Source organism: Neltuma alba, unplaced genomic scaffold (genome assembly GCF_004799145.2).
Source record: "Neltuma alba isolate B1F8T4 unplaced genomic scaffold, ASM479914v2 tig00000654_pilon, whole genome shotgun sequence".
Taxonomy (NCBI): Eukaryota; Viridiplantae; Streptophyta; class Magnoliopsida; order Fabales; family Fabaceae; genus Neltuma; species Neltuma alba.
Genome location: NW_021632132.1, coordinates 11,960 through 28,904, shown reverse-complemented (window position 1 = coordinate 28,904; position 16,945 = coordinate 11,960). Strand labels below are relative to the sequence as shown.

General features: G+C 31.8%; 1 pseudogene; it reads right to left on the bottom strand.

Moving 5' to 3' along the window:
• Nucleotides 1-6,285: 6,285 nt before the first annotated feature.
• On the bottom strand, nucleotides 6,286-8,232 carry LOC114743720 (uncharacterized; annotated as a pseudogene).
• Between the last annotated feature and the right edge of the window lie 8,713 nt (nucleotides 8,233-16,945).

Here is a 16,945-nt window from a genome sequence, read left to right as displayed (position 1 = left end):
TTTTAAGGCCAAAATTGAATTACAGAATACTTTAGTTAACTAGATGAACTTTAAAAATTAAAAAAAAAAACTTCAAGATATTAGATGTACTATAATCTTTTTTTTATTATTATTATTATGCATACATAATCTCGTAATGTAAACAATCACATTCAAAACCTTATCATACACTAAATATGAACACCTCTTTTAATAAAAATTAGTCCCTTCTACTAGTAATTTGTTTTTAAGAGAGAGTAATGTATCATAATGTCAAATATTTTGGATTTGCTTGAATTTACTATCAATAAACACATTCATGTAAATTGAGGCAAAGCTTTTTTCATATATTTACTATGTATTCTGTAAATCATGATCGAAAAGCTTCTTATAGGCCATTTCAAACACATCCTTTTTGTTGACTTTTTTTTTTTTATAGAAACCAATGGTGCTTTTGGGCTTTTTATTGAACGTTATTGTGACAATTAATAATAATGGGACAAGACGTGCCTCAAAATTTATTAGCTGAAAGATCCCATAAGAGTTGGCCCAAAAAAAAAAGGGGATTCAGCCGAAAAAGGACACATCCCATGAGCTATTGGGCCTAAATTTTAATCCCATGTTTTAAATAATGCTCATGGGAACAGTGGAAGAATAATAAACCGTTTCTATAACTTACATAAATTATTTATTCAAATGAATAATTAAAGAGTAAAATACGAGGACCTTCAGTCAATTTTATTAAAATTTCACTATATTCTTACTTTAATATATATATATATATTTGTCTCACTCTAATCAAAATACATACTATATATATGCACGCTTATCTTACTCTTTGAAATATTTTAGGACCCGTTTGACCGTTTGAATCATGACTTCCCACCTCATGATGAACCATAATTACCCCCCTCCCTCATAAATATTATTGACCTCTTTCCCCCTATACATTTTTAGCCATTTTATTTTTGTTTTTTTTCTCCTTTCTTCTCCACTTCTGTCTCATCCCTTCCTTTCTAGTAGGGGTATTCAAGGCTGGTCCGTCCTAATCGGCCCGTTCTGGGTCCGACCTTATTAGGATAAGACAGACCCGTCTTGAAATTTTTTGGAACGGGACAAACCGAGACAGGACAAAAAAGGAACTAGGACAGGACAAGACGCGGGACGAGGTCATCCCGTCCTGGTTCCTTTTTTTTTTTATCCTATTTATATAATTTTTTTATTTTTTTTAAGATTTGAGACTATTGTATGGAATTATGGATATATTTATTTAGAGCTTTTATATTTGTTGATGATTTGAGGTTATTGATGATTAGAATTTTTAGCAAGTTTTTATTGTGTTAAAAGCTTTTGTTTAGAGTTTTTAATGACTATTATATGTAATATTTTGGGCTTTTGTTTAAGAGTATCGAAACAAATAAAAAAGAAAATAAAAAGATGTTTTTATAAGGCCTAAGCCCAAAAAACTATAATTAAAAAAAATCAGAGTTTATTTAAAAAATTAAAAAATTTTAAAAAAATACATTAGGGCGTCCTGGATCCGTTTCATCTCAACCGGGATCGAGACAACACTAGGACGGGCCGGGACACGGGACAAAAAATCTGTCCCGTTACTGTTCATTGGGACGGAACCAAGACAGGCCTGTCCCTATCCCAATCCATCCCGCGAATAGCCCTACTTTCAACAAGCTCTTAGAAATTATACTCGACAATATAACTGGGAATACAAGCTAACCCGCAAGTTGCAGGCCAGCCTGTCATAACCTGAGGGTTATGCGGTGCAGGTTGGAGCAGCCTACATTTTGGTAGGTTAGAAAAATCCCAACCCTAACTCGCTACAGCGGGTTGGTGGGCAGGTGGCCTGCTGGCCATCTTTTTTTTTTTTTTATTCTCAATTTTTAAATCTTATTTTTATTTAATTTTTTTAAATTAATAAATGGTGATGTAAAATTTTAAAAGCAATCACAAGTATAAATTATGTTTAACCACACTTAAAACAGTCAATACAAATATAAAACAATACATTACTACATGATTAACATTTAACATCAACTCATCAAGTGATAAATTTAATAATTTTTTCTGTAGAAATGTGATGTTTGATACAAAATACTATCTCTTAATAAATTAGAAATGTATTTATCTATTTTTTTTTTTAAAGTTCATTCACCATGTTTTTCTAAAACACTTTTTTTCTGTAATAAATATTGTCTTATATTTGATTATAGTTATTAAATTTTTGCTATAAATACAGTATGCTTATTTTTAAACAATATTTTTTTTGTTTACATATGTATTATGTAGCATGAAAATTGGAATGTAAATGAGAGAAGAAAATTTTTAAATATAACAATATATTATTTATGTGAAATTTTTTTTTTAAAAAAAAAGGTAGCGGGTTAAGTGGGCCAACCTACCAACCTGCAGGCTAGCTCGCCACAACCCATGGGTTATGCGGTGCGGGCTAGAGCGGCCCGTACTTTGGCAGATTGGCAAAATGCCAACCCTAAGCCGCTCTTTCATGGTAGGTTGGCGAGCTGGCCTACAGACCCCAACCTATATTTCCGGTTCTACTCGATAGAAAATTAAATAGAAGAGAGGTAGAGAAATGTGTATCGAGTTGGATCCATATTAGGGTCAGGGTCAAATTTCTCTAAGCTTTGGAGGTCAAAGCACCCACAAAGAGAAAAAGAGAGAGAAGAGAAAGCTAGATAACTCTGTGATTGGGGCGAGAAGGAAGTGGGAGAGATACGTCCTACGTAGATATATACTACCTCCAATTTTTTACATAAGAACTAGTTGACTGATTTGAGTAAATTAAAAAATTTTCTTAAATTAGTTATTTGTAATAATTAGGTGTTGTTTTTCCTAGAATGTCCTTGATAATCATGTGCATTAGCTAAGAATTATCATTTGATGGAATCTTTAACATATGTAACTACTACAAGGAATACGTTGAAAAAATGGTTAAATAGAGAGATACAGTGGATCGAGATTATATTTAGGATCAAATTAAAAGTTAAACTAGCTTATATATTAAGGACTAGAGGAGGTATATATGAATGTGTAATTTCTCTAATTTATTATAATATTATTTTTTGTTCGCCCCTCAATCAACAATCTCAAAATTAATGTTGATTAATTTTCTATTTAGTAATCTTTCTTATTCCCTAATTCTCGCATAGGAATTAATGATTATTTATTTCTCATTTAGTTAGGTTTCTCATTTTCTCTAATTAAATAATCCAACTAATCAAGGACGGATCTAAACATGAAATCCAACAACAATAAATATCTATATCTATCTCCCGCCCTAAAATCAAAGTTAAGAATAATTTTGTCCACTACACTCTATTATATAAAAATACTTGAAAAATAAACTAAAATCAATTTTTTCCTCACTCTAATAAAAACCAGCAATGTGGCTAAAATGCCATTGCTCTTTTTTCATTTAACCGGAAGCTAAAAGTTCTTATAGTGACTTATAAATTCATGACACCCTCGTATTGGTATTTCAATTCCTACCTATGTTTTGCGCGAGATATTTGTATGAACGGAACACCAAAAACCAAAATCACCAGAAATACATGGTCAAAAGGCAATAAGAAAAACATTAAGAGAACTAAATATAAATTGATATACACTGAAGATTTACAGAGAAATGGTATATAAACAATAGAAATTGTGTTTATCTTATTACTAGAGTATATTCATATTTGAATAAAAATGAAAATTAGAATACTATGTCGTGTGTGCAATATTGGGGAGATGGGGTAGTAACTGTGCTCACTACAAGACATGGACCTTTGTTATGTTTTCTTGTTTTGTTTCTTGATAAATGATTATCATGGGCCTATTATAAAACGGCGGAGCCACAATTGTAAATTGATTTTCTATTGTTCAATAACACGGAGTGTTATTTGTTTGTGTCCAACAAGAAATATGAAGGGCTTCATACTATGTGGTTTTTTTGTTTTGGGTCAATCTAAAGGACTGCATAAAGACAAAGCGTAGTGTTGTATATGGCTCGTTTATTTTGATTTAGAAAAAACCACTGGAATCAAAAGAAAACGAATCAGTTGTGTGTAAGGGTGAGCATTTGGTTTTTTGGTTTGGTTTTCAGTGATAACCGAATTAACTAAACAACTGAATACAATGAATTTTAAATACCGAACCGAAACCGATTAACGAAACTAACAGAAACCGAATTAATTCAAATATTTTGATTTGGTTAACCGATTAACTGAAATATATAAATATAAAAAGTGATTTTAAATTAAAAATAATAGTAAAACACAATTACAACCATTAATTAATAAATATTTCATCATTCAATGTAATTTATTATAACCATATTAAAGAGTTCACATATACCTACATATACATTTATTATAATAATATTTATTAACTATAAATATATAATATATTTATTTTGGTTTTTCGGTTATAATCGAATTTTTTTTCTACTAACCAAACCAAACATTGAAATTAAATTGTTAAAAAATAAAAACTAAATATGTAATCGAAAACTGAAATAACTGAATCAAAAAACCGAAATTAAATTCATTTTGATTTGGTTTTCGGTTGCAATTCGGTTTTGTTCACCTCTACGTGTGTGTTTAGTGTCATGGTTTTTTTGACAACTCATTTTGCGGACCATGAGCGATGAGGAAGAGGGATTTATGGAAATGATGGCTTGCTAGGGGTAGAATTAAAGTCATAACAAAAGAGAAAAATCAACGTTGAAGTCAGAATATAAGATATTTACATGTAATTGAAATATAATTTGAAATATAAACGGCCAAGTATAAAATTATTTAAAAGTAAAAGATTTAACCTATTGTATCATGTTCAGGGGTCAAAAGGTTTGACACTCATCAAAACAAGGACCCAAATGCATAGTATGTAACCGACAAGCAACTAAGGGTGTGTTTGGATGAAATCAAACCGTGGTTTGGAAAAGTGATTCTGGAGAATAGATTCTGGGGAAAATAGATTCTGTGAAGAATAGATTTTGTAAAAAAGTGATTCTGAGAAGTGAGAGTGTTTGGATAGTTGTTATCAGAAGCACTTTTTATATATACAAATTACTAAAAAAAAGACATAAGTTAATATGATAATTACAGAAAAAATAGATTTTATGATATATTTTAATTTGAATGAATAAAATTGTTAATAATATGTTTTTTACCAACATAATTAATAATACATAAGATAATATAATTAATAAATAATTAATGTGTATATATATTTATAAATATAAGATTAAATATATTTATAAAAAATATGTTTATAAAAAAAATAACAAGATACATATCATATAGGCCCTCACACTCTCCCTTTTTCTCCAAAAGCAAAAAAATTTTGCTTTTTCCAAAACCATGGTTTTGACCCAAAACCATGGTTTTGGTTTTTGGAGGGGGTGTTTGGGTAGATTATTCCCCAAACCATGGTTTGGGGTGTAATCCAAACACACCCTAAGTTGTGTGTAACTGGCTAGTTTTATTGTCCTTGACTTGTGGGTGTCCGACTCTTTGCCTAAAATCTTGTCACGAAAAAATAAATAAAAGAAAAATAAAAAGAAAAACTGTCTTTGTGTCGGGACACTCTCACAAGCCTAACTTTTTTTCCCCCTCAAGTGATCAAATTTGAAATTCGAAAACTCTGACACTCAATTGGGCCAATGGATGTCTAATCGAATTGGTCGGATCCACATACTGATCCAAAAAATCTTCGAAGTATTGACCTGCAATGAAAATAGCTCTGGACTAACACCCCACCCGAATTTTCCCCCTTTTTTCCCAAGGCTTTGAAACTGAAGTTTTCAAGATACTGAAAATTACATCAGTCATTAAATCTGTTGAGAGTAATTATTTAAGAGTTAAGGGTTTAAAAATGTTCTTTATAAATAAATATTATATACTGCCAAGTTTTCATGGTTTTTTTTTTTGGCCAACGTTCATGGTTTAATTTTTTAAACAATATTATTATTTGATTATAAATTTGCATTATGGTCTTTTGTTAACATTCAGAAATTCCTAAATATGTCTCTTGGTCTGATTAGTAATTTGTTAAAAGTGTAGGCTTTAATATGAATTTTAGCATTTTGATTGGATTTAATTGGGATTCTCCCTTATTATTGATACTAGAGTCATATTTGAATAAAAAATAAAAGTTAAAACATTCTGCCATGTGTGTGCAATAATAAATACGAGGGGAAAAAAATAGAGTGAGATACTATACAAATAATATAACAAAGTATTGGAGCAATTACACAAGTGAGAATGCACATTGTTATGTAAATTGTTAAGGTAACTGTTGAAACCATTGCAGAAGCCGTCGCGGCTCTTCACGATCTCTGTTTAGCTGTACAAGTAAGGAGGCTAGCCAAACAAGTGAAATAAGACCTCCACCTTTAGAAAGATGTTGGACATGAATATTTGGCCTACTTTTCACTGCTACAAATAACAACATTTGAACCCATGCCATGCCCATAAATTCCCATTTCATGTCTGGCGGGAATTCATCATTTAGCTTTCTTGCCAGGGTAAGTGCATGAAAGAGAGTAGGAAGATTTGATCTCTTGATTAGATTAGGAAGACCTATCCCAAGCTCATGATCTCTTATGTTTGGATCTTCCTCTCTAATCAATCTAATGAGAGCAGAATAAACGTTTTGGAACTCCAAGGTTTGTGCAAATCCTGGCACTTCTGACATCATATTTGGTTGCATGAGTAGAAGGTATAGCATGTATTCTGAAAGAAGCTTGGCCAAATGACGTTTATTAGCAGCAACATTGTGTTCATCATTATCATAGCACACATCAGTAATCAAATGCAACAATAGGATCATTTTATCAAAAGCATACTCATCGCTACCTCTCTCACGAAGGATAAATTCTTCAAGAAATTCGAGTGCACTGAATAGATCAACGTAGCGTGAATCCGATTCTTTTCGCATCTCTATTACATCACGTATTCTTCCCCGTAAATGATAATCCTCAAGCATTTTTGGTAGTACAGATATCAGATCAACCAAAATGAACTGCCACAAGTGTAAAAAGAATGGACTTTTTACTTTGTACTTCAACTGCTTCAGGTCTTTAGCACCGATATAAGGAGCAATTTGATCAAAAACACCTTCTAGAAATTCCACTAGTTTGAAGTGCAAATACTGCTTCTTGGGACGACACTGGCCAAGGCACATGTTGATTAAATTGAGCCCTGAGACTGAACCACACCATCTGTGAAATAAGAATGGAGTAGACAATTCTTTAAAATCGGTGTAAGGCATCTTCTTACATTTAGAGAACCTTGATCTTTGAAGGACAAGGATAGGCTTAAGAATCTTGACTCGATAAAATTTGATGACATGACCCAAATATGAATCGTTCTGCGAAGATTCATTTGAAATGACAAGCATCCATACAGAGAATATAAGCCTGAAGACAGAGATTGTTTCAAGGAACAATGCACCGTAGAACAATACATAGGTAACTGCAGCATCAATTTTGTCAAACTTGTATGAGCCATCCTTTTCCATTGAAATGAAAAGCCCCAAGGCTACCACAACAGAGCTGAGAGCTGCAAAACGAGCAAGGCGTGCGACCTTGTTATGTAAAATCGAAGCCTTAGTGTAGTACAATTCATAGGTGGATTCACATAACACCTCTGTTAATTCAAAAGCTTCAATGTGTGATCTTTCAGCATGTGTCCAGAAGTCATCACAATAATTTATCAGTAAATCACCAAGAGGCCTCATATCAATTAGGTAGCTGTAACTATCTAAAGAACTGCGTGATAGTCCTCTTCTATGTTCTTCAATACGTTCCATTGCGGTCTCATTAGGTAATATAGACTCTGTAGGTTCTTCCCTTAAAATCTTGTTACTTGCAACGTACAAAGCGCAAGTCCTCTTAGAGTATTTGATGATTCTAGCAACAAAAATGAGGAGTGTTGGAGCCCACAATGTGTTTTGTGGAACAGTTACGACAAACACATAAACTAATGCCAGAGTCTTAAACAACAACCTAGGTATTTATCTCAGCCACAACAGGTTGTCTTCCAAATTAAAAGCAGTTATAGTGTCAGGGCCTCCAAAGTGTAACAATAGAAATGGGGCCCACAATGCCATTAGGTTATCCTTAGCAGCATCGTTATTATTGCCATTGTTGGAACTAACAAGTCCAAGACTTAAGTTGGCAGCCCAATCAGCAAGCAACCAGGCAGACCAAATGGCAAATCCCACCAGCATGTTGTCTGAGTGTTTTTTTAATGGAGCAAATGAGACCAGAAACATTTGTATGAAGAAGCTTAAAAGGATAGCACCTCGGGCATTCCAACTCTCCCATATTTTCTCCACTCTGCTGGGAATGATAGTAACCATATCTTCTCTTTCTAGAGGTCTGAAAATTTTTTAACTGTATAACTTACCCAACACTAAAAGATTGGTTAAAAAGATGTGTTGGAATCTAAATTGGTGTGAAAGTGGACTCCTAATGTGACTTCATTGCAGAATTGCCAAGTTGGGGGATTCTAGAGGGTTTTAGGAATTTGATCAAACTCCTAGCAAAATATGAAGGGCTTGATATTATGCGCTTCTTTGCATGGTCAATCTTAAGGACCGCCAAAAGTCAAAGCTTGGCATCTTATGGTCCTTGTATTTTGGTTTAGAAAAACTGTTGGGAACTTGGAATCAAAGACAATGTCATGTGCAAAGAAGGTTCCAAGACAAATAATGATATGGGGGGGTCTTTATGAGAGACAATTCTTCTCTCATGGGATTGGTGAAAGCCTCGGTATAGTCCAATTGCGAGCAAATGGAATAAGAAGAGAGAACAGGGAGGCTAGACTCGACATATAATTGATTGAGCGTGGATTAACCTTCGTTTAGGTAGCGGCAAAAATAGTGAAGAGAAAATTACTGGGAGTGGAAGCGGTAACATGATGCAGGCCTAGCCTCCAACAAGCGTTGAATTGGGTTAGAGAATTAGCAGCTGATTTTGAAGTGGGCTTTTGAAGCTTGACCCACCTAACCAGTAGCTTGCAGTGGGCTGGTCCCTTCTTTTTATTTTTACAACTTTTTAAATTTAATTTTAATAAAAATTCATTGGTTTTCACTTAATTTAAACATAGATTTATTTCATGTTAGAGACTTGATTTATGTTTTATTTATTTTTTAATTGAGTTTTTAGTTTATATTAATAAAATAATTATGTAAAATATGTTATGTGTTTATATTGGTAACTTTTATGGTTAGTTTAATTATATAACTTTATGCACATATAGGAAAAAAATTAGTCTTTATGAATTTGTAATTTAATTTAAATATTAATAAATACACGTGTATGTGTGAAAATATTTAAACAAAATGGACAAGCAAGTGGGATGGGTTGAAAATTTTTCTACTTATCATGAGGTGAGTCAATCTAGAATTCTCAAGTTAGCATGTGTGACCGCCTCTCGCTAAGAAGAAAAATTTAAAAAATATTAAAAACAATTATTTTAATATTTGTCAAAGTTTCTTCTTGTAATGTACACTCCTAATTTTCTTTTCTGTCAAGCAAAACCTAAGGTGGCATCGACTCCTGGTATCCTACTCTTTATTGTTAAAAGATAAATGCATCAAGTGAACTTGTGGAGGGAGAAGTAGGAGTGATAATGTAGATGCCATTGCACTGTTGGAAGTAAACTCAAGTGATTTTGTAAAGAGCAAAGCCTTTATTCAAAAGACTAGAATTTGATAAGCATTATTTGACTATGTATATCATGTATATAGCATTTCAAACATAGAAGAGAACGAAGCAAACAATCAAAATGGTGAATTGTAAGGAATTTTAAAAATAAAATAAAAATAAAACATATATTTAATTTGAAGAGCTGAGATATAGAACAAGCTCACACTAACATGCTTATGCCGCAGAAGATCGAGCTCCTCACGTGATTCTTAATATAAGAACTAAGTAGCTAATTTGGAAATATTAAAAAATTATTGAGTTGATTATCTGTAATAAATGTATAATAAATTTCTTAAATACCTTCTTTAATTATGTTCATTGGAACCGCTCTTGGTGGGAACTCTTTACAATCAGTATAGATATTTTGAGAAAAAAATTATAAATTTGAGAGATAAGATGGATTGATATCTTATATTTATGATCAAATTAAATTTTAACTAGCTCTTATATTAAGTTAACGGTAGTGTGAGTATATATGAGATAAATAAATGATGATTAACCAATAACTACTTTTTAAAAAATTTAAAAAGGTACTCTTAACGTTATTGCTGAATTATAATTACTTTGTCAAGAAAAGAGCTAAGTTAGCAATTTTATTGTCGCACCTTTTTTTTTTAATTTATTGTCGTACTGACTCTTCATATAGATGCGCGCACAGCGGCACAGTTATATACACGTATATATTACCACATCCGGTTTTAATTATAAGAATTAGTTAACTAATTTAAGGAGATTAAAAAAAAAAGTTAAATTAATTATTTGTAATAAATATGTGTTGTTTTTTTTAAAATATCCTTACTAATCAAATATATTGGTTAAAATTACTATTGTTAGAAAGACTACTTTCATAAATATAAGAGACAATATGGATTGGAGCTTTATATTTAGGACCAAAATAAAAGTCAATGGGAAGTAATAGTATTTTCACAATTGATCCGGACAGTCTTCATATATGTATGCATGTATGTATGTATATGGATCACAGTATAATGGAAATATTATTGATTAATTTAAATTTTTTTGTTGAACTTTATTCTATCTAATTGTTTGCTTTGTATGAACCGGCTCTGCCACCTGTTAATGATCACACTACAATTTTTATGATAATAATTTCAAATTTAATATTATTGATTAATTTCGATTCGAGTAATATGACTTTTTTTTTTTTAAATTTGCATCGATAAAGTTTTGAATCGAAAACTGTTCAAGGCCAAAAAAAATCCAAAAAAAATCCAAAATAATTGGGATTGGTAAACAGGAACACTAATTTATTAATCGTTGACTTTTACACAACTTTGCAATTTGAGTTTTCACAAACTTTTGGTTGAATTCTATACAATTTTTGTAAACTTTTGGTCAAGTGTGTGTATATATACAAGACAAGTAACTTTATGATATTTATAATTTTATAAAAGTTTTTTAAGCTTTTGAATTTGTCAACTTTTTTTTTTCTATTTTTAAAATTTGAACCCACAGTCTTGTTTAACAGATATTGAACTCTTTCTTCTCGTCCAATCCAACCATCATTATTTATGCGTATCTTAGTTTAAAAGCGTTATTTCCATCCAAAGTAGGAAGAATTAATTTTCAAGTTTCTATACTTTTCGTAGTTTCACTTTTAAAATGTAAAATAAAAAATAGTTAAATTTTAAATAAAACAAATTTGAACAAGAAAAACGAAAATAAATAAATAATTAATTAATATTAATTATAAATTAGTATATATACAGGAAAATAGAAAATAATTTTGAAAATAATTCAACCTAAAAAAAAATGATTTTTTTAATTTGAAATAATAAAAATAAGATATTGTATAGTTGTAAGACTTGAGAAAAAGGAAAAAAATTAAAAGGACATGGTTAAAATCATATGAAATTATAATAGCAAATAAATAAAAAAAGCTAAAGGGATCCGATTAAAAATTAGATAAAACTATGAGGATTTGATAAAAAAAGAAAAAGAAAAATCCTATAGAAACTTGCTAAATAAATCAGATGAAATTGTAAGAATTTGATTAAAAATGGTATAAGGAAATGATTAAAAATCAAGTTAAATTATAGGGACCAGCACCTTAATTTTCCCTAGTTTTTAGGCAAATAAGGCTTAAACTAAAGCACATAATGATATCGGGGGTGGCATACATGTAGCTGAGGATTACAAAAGAAAGAAAAAGGATGAAAAAAGAAAAGAATATACTCCTTCGGTCCTTAATAGAAGACCTATTTAACTAATTTGATTAGATTAAGGAAGTTAGGTAAGTTAGTTAATTATAAGAAATATGACACGTTTTTCCTAAAATACTATAATCATCTTTCTTAATACCCCCTCTTCTTCTACTACTTGATTATGGTTGATGGAGTATCCATAGGCGTAATTTAGAGAACATTGATAAATATGAGAAATGAGTCTTATATTTAGGACCAAAATCAACTCAATAATTAGGTCTTATATTAAGAACTAAAAGAGTATTATTTTCTTCTCACATTAATCAAGTACGTTGACTTTTTTAACTTTCACAAAACTCAGATGCTAAGTGCATGCTTTAGTTTAACAAGACGCTGTTAGCCCAGTGGTGCTTCTTTTGTTTTTCTTCATATACCACTCCTTTTGATTCTTGCAAGAACTCAATGCGTGTTCCATAATATGTTTTGAATAAAGCATTGATTTTTTCCACACTAATATTCCTAACTAATGATTTGTTTTTCTAACTAACTAAACTTCTCTAACTTATAATTTTTATTGGGGTTGTACGCAGTTGAGTGATATAAAAGAAATAAAAAAGAAGTTAAAAAAATGAAGGAAAGAATATATTATTTTCTTCTCACACTAGTCAAGTATAGTCACTGTTAAAAATTATCAAAAACTCAAATGATGAGCGATAGATCTGGCAGTGTTAGCCTAATGGTACTTCTTTTGCTTTTCTTCATGTACTTCTAGCATAATGTAGTATACACGGGGGAATCAACTTTGATTTATTTCTTTAAATTTCAGGCATTTGAATGTAGCACTTGAGCTTCAATGATCTGCCTCAGCCAGTTACAACCTCTTGTAGTAAGAAAAAGGCTGTTTTAATTTCACCCATTTGTTGGTGGCTTCACGCTTGTTGCAACTACAAAAAATTTGCTTTATAAAAAGAGAACGAAGAAAACAACCAATAGTAAATTACAAGGCGTTTTAAAAATAAAACACATATTTCATTAGAAGAGCTCGAGATATAGAACAAGCTCAAACTAAGATGGTTGTGCTGTGGAAGTTGAAACTCCTCAAGATGCGAAAAGCCCCAAGACAAGCCCGTTGTGAAGCTCTGGCAACAGAAAACCGCCTCCGAATGATTAGTGCTCTATGTCAAGCACCCTGTTGATATTGAATTTTGTAGTTGAGGAATTAAAAAAATTAAAAAAAAATAACAAGAAGAAAAGAAAGAGGAAAAAAGGGGGGGGAAATCATATTATTTTCTGCCCAAAAAAGTCAAGTATGATCACAGAAAAGAATGAGGAAAAAGGGGGGAAACATATTATTTTCTTCTCACACAAGTCAAGTATGATACAGAAAAGAATGAGAAAAGGGGGGAGGGACATTATTTTCTTTTCACACAAGTCAAGTACGATCACTTCTTAAGTCATATTAAACACAATGCCTATTATATTAGTTCAAGGGCTTCTTTTACTCTTCTTCATGTATTATTACCTCTTAACAGTGCCTCACATTATACGGTTAAGATGCATCTAGTACCTTAAAAATTTTTTAAATGTATATTCACTACCTTAAAATAATTTGTGTTGCAATTTAACCCTAATGTTTTAAAAGTAGAGCAATCTCACTTCTCTCTTAAGGCTTAACAGCTTACGAATGTCTGTTAGCTTCCTCTTTTTCTTTTTTTTTTTTTTCTTTTTTTTTTTTGTGGGCATTAAGGCTTTCTCCTTAAAATGCTTTACCATCCCACCTCCTCTCATGGATGCCGCCACCGCCGCGTCATCTTTAGAGCTAGCAGAGCTGGCTCCCCCACCCCCAAATGTGGTTTATTCCCCAATCATATATATAACTCTTTTTCTCTCAATTCTTTCACCAAACATTAGCGAAAACAACAAATTACAGTATATTTATGTTCAGTGGAGTCCGTGGAGGCAAAAAATTAAAATTATAAGGATGCAAATACACTACAAAAAAATATGTCAATTGTAGCGGTTAGAGTGATACATTTCTAGCGGTTTTAACCGCTAGAAAAACAGGCGCAAGAAAAAATTTTTAGCGGTTATGGCAACCGCTACACATTATGGTCAACATGCTAGAAACTTTCTAGCGGTTCATAACCGCTAGAAAATATATAAAGGAAAAACATTTCTAGCGGTTATAAAACCGCTAGAAAATGTGCCCGGAATAAAATTTCTAGCGGTTTTATAACCGCTAGAAACATGCTAAACCAAATCAATTTTGCCGAGAAATAAATAATTTCAGTAGTGCGTGGAAATTTCTAGCGGTTATAAAACCGCTAGAAATGTTTAGGAAATTAAATTTTCCCGCCAATTAAATTTCTGGAATGGTGGCAAAAAATTTTCTAGCGGTTTGAACCGCTAGAAATTTTGGCGCAAAATTTAAATTTGACGAAATATTTCTAGCGGTTTGGAACCGCTAGAAATGTTTACCGTGCCAGAAAAAAAAATTTATGGTTTTTCATATTATAATTTTAAAAACCATTAAATAAATTATGTTGAAGAATTTTTGTTAATTTGTATAATTAGTTATATGTTACATTTTATATATTTAAATTTTGTAATAAACAATATGTAATTAAATTATGAATGTGTCAAAAGAAGTGAATTTAATTTAATAAGATAATTCAATTGAATATTTAATAAGATAGTTGAATTGAAGATGATATATTTTGTAATATTGAACCTGTAGTGTTAGGTTGAGGAGTATTTGAATCAGTTGAGGAGGGCATGACAAGTGTGGAGAAGAAAAATCTGAAAGAAAAGGAGAAATAAATATGTTAGTAAATTTTAAATAAAACAAATAAAAGATACAATGAATTATAAAATAAAATTCATTTACCATACAGTAAAGAGAAAGAAACCACCATATGAGATAGTAAGAAAAAAGAGAGAATTATGAAGAAGAATAGGAGAGGAAAGAAAAGAGATGGAGTAAATAAATGTAGAGAAGATATGGTATTTATAGAGATCAGCGACACATTTGTAGCGGTGATTTTGTAGCGTTTCATTGCATTTTGTAGCTGTTATTCATTTTCTAGCGCATATATAACCGCTAGTAATTTGTAGCGTTTTTATTTGTAGCGGTTATTAACCGCTACAAATTTAATTTTTTTTATTTTTAAATAGCTGAACGAATTTTAATTTATAGATATATTTGTAGCGGTTAATAACCGCTACAAATTTAATTTTTTTATTTTTAAATATGTGAACGAATTTTAATTTATAGATATATTTGTAGCGGTTAATAACCGCTACAAATTTAATTTTTTTATTTTTAAATATCTGAACGAATTTTAATTTATAGATATGTATTTGTAGCGGTTAATAACCGCTACAAATTATAATTTTGTAAAATAAATTTGTAGCGGTTATTTAACCGCTACAAATTAAACTTTTTTTATTTTTAAAAAAACTGTACGAATTTTAATTTATACATATGTATTTATGGACGGAAAATTTTTTTAATAATTTATTTTGGATGCTGCTATTCTCCATCATCATCCGGCCTGAAAGAACACATTTTAAAAAAATTTGTTAAATTTATAATGTATTTAGAAAAAATTAGTAATTAGCAGTTAATTATTTAAATAATTTAAGAAAAGACGTGTACCTGATAATTGGCAAATTATCATCTCCTTAAGGAAAGAAGTCTTCAAAATTCGAGGGTTGGAAGGATTCACTGTCGTAAATAATGTCACCATCACCCATATCATAAAGATCCCGTGGCTTGAGGTGAACGACCATATTCCAGTCTTTATGTTTCTCATCCTCGACATAGTAAATTTGGTGTGCCTCAGAAGCAAGGATATATGGCTCATCATCTTCAGATGCCCCCGTATGAATAAGTCTAGAGAAATTAACTGATGTGATGCCCAAATGGTCAGTAGCGAGTCCCCGTGAAGTTGTCGTATTTGCCCAGGAGCACTTGAACAGTGTCACGGTGAAAAGCTGGTAACTCAACTCAATAATGTCAATTAGCTTTCCATAGTAAGTGACGCCTCCAAAGCGCATATCGCCATCACTACTGCTAGCATAACATCTCGTTCCGAATGTCCCGCAAACTCCAGAGTTTTGTGTGAGCAATCCCTGATCACGTCCAACCGTACAGAACTTGAAGCCGTTGACATTGTACGCGGTAAACCTTCGTGCATGGTCTAACGGACCGAGAGAAAGAGCTTTGAATTCATCTGTGTATGGGCTGTTGTCATTACGTATTCGACGTGTAAACCAACTGGGAAACTCTTTGTGGACTCTTTTATCAATGTCAGCAGAACGCGCACGGCCCCGTAGCTGACGCCTGAGATAACTCCTAAACTCACTATAGTAAAGTGTAATTTGTTAGAAGAGTCAGTAAGAAACAGATATAAAGTGTAAAAGCTAGTGAGCTTATATGATATATATACTTACTACATGAAGAGTTCAACTTGGCTGCAATTTATCAAAACGTGTCTGTGTGCCTGGAGTTTCTCTGTAGGAGTGAGTCTGAAGAATTCATATCCTCCAACTGGTTTCCCAACAGGAGGAAATAAAGTTGACGTGGAAGGACCAGGAGGAGAATCATCTACGCGACGCGGGCGGTTAAAAGATGTCTCCATGTCATCAAAGTACCTCGAACAGAAAGTTAGGACCTCATCTCCGGAATAACCTTCTGCTATTGACCCCTCAGGCCATGCCTTATTCCTAACATATGATTTTAATTTTCTCAAGTACCTGTAAGTTAAAATTGCATTAATAATTACGAGTAAATGAAAGAACAATGTGAAATTTAAAGAGGCGGGAATAAAAGATAATCTAGTACCTCTCTATAGGGTACATCCATCGATAGTGAACTGGGCCAGCAACCTTTGCTTCTCGAACAAGGTGGACAGTCAAGTGAACCATAACAGTAAAGAATGATGGAGGAAATATCATCTCCAAGTGACAAAGTGTAAGAATAATTTTATTTTGCAGCTGATCAAGCTCTTCCGCTACCAAGACCTTCGCACACAACTTCTTGAAAAATGAACATAATTCTACC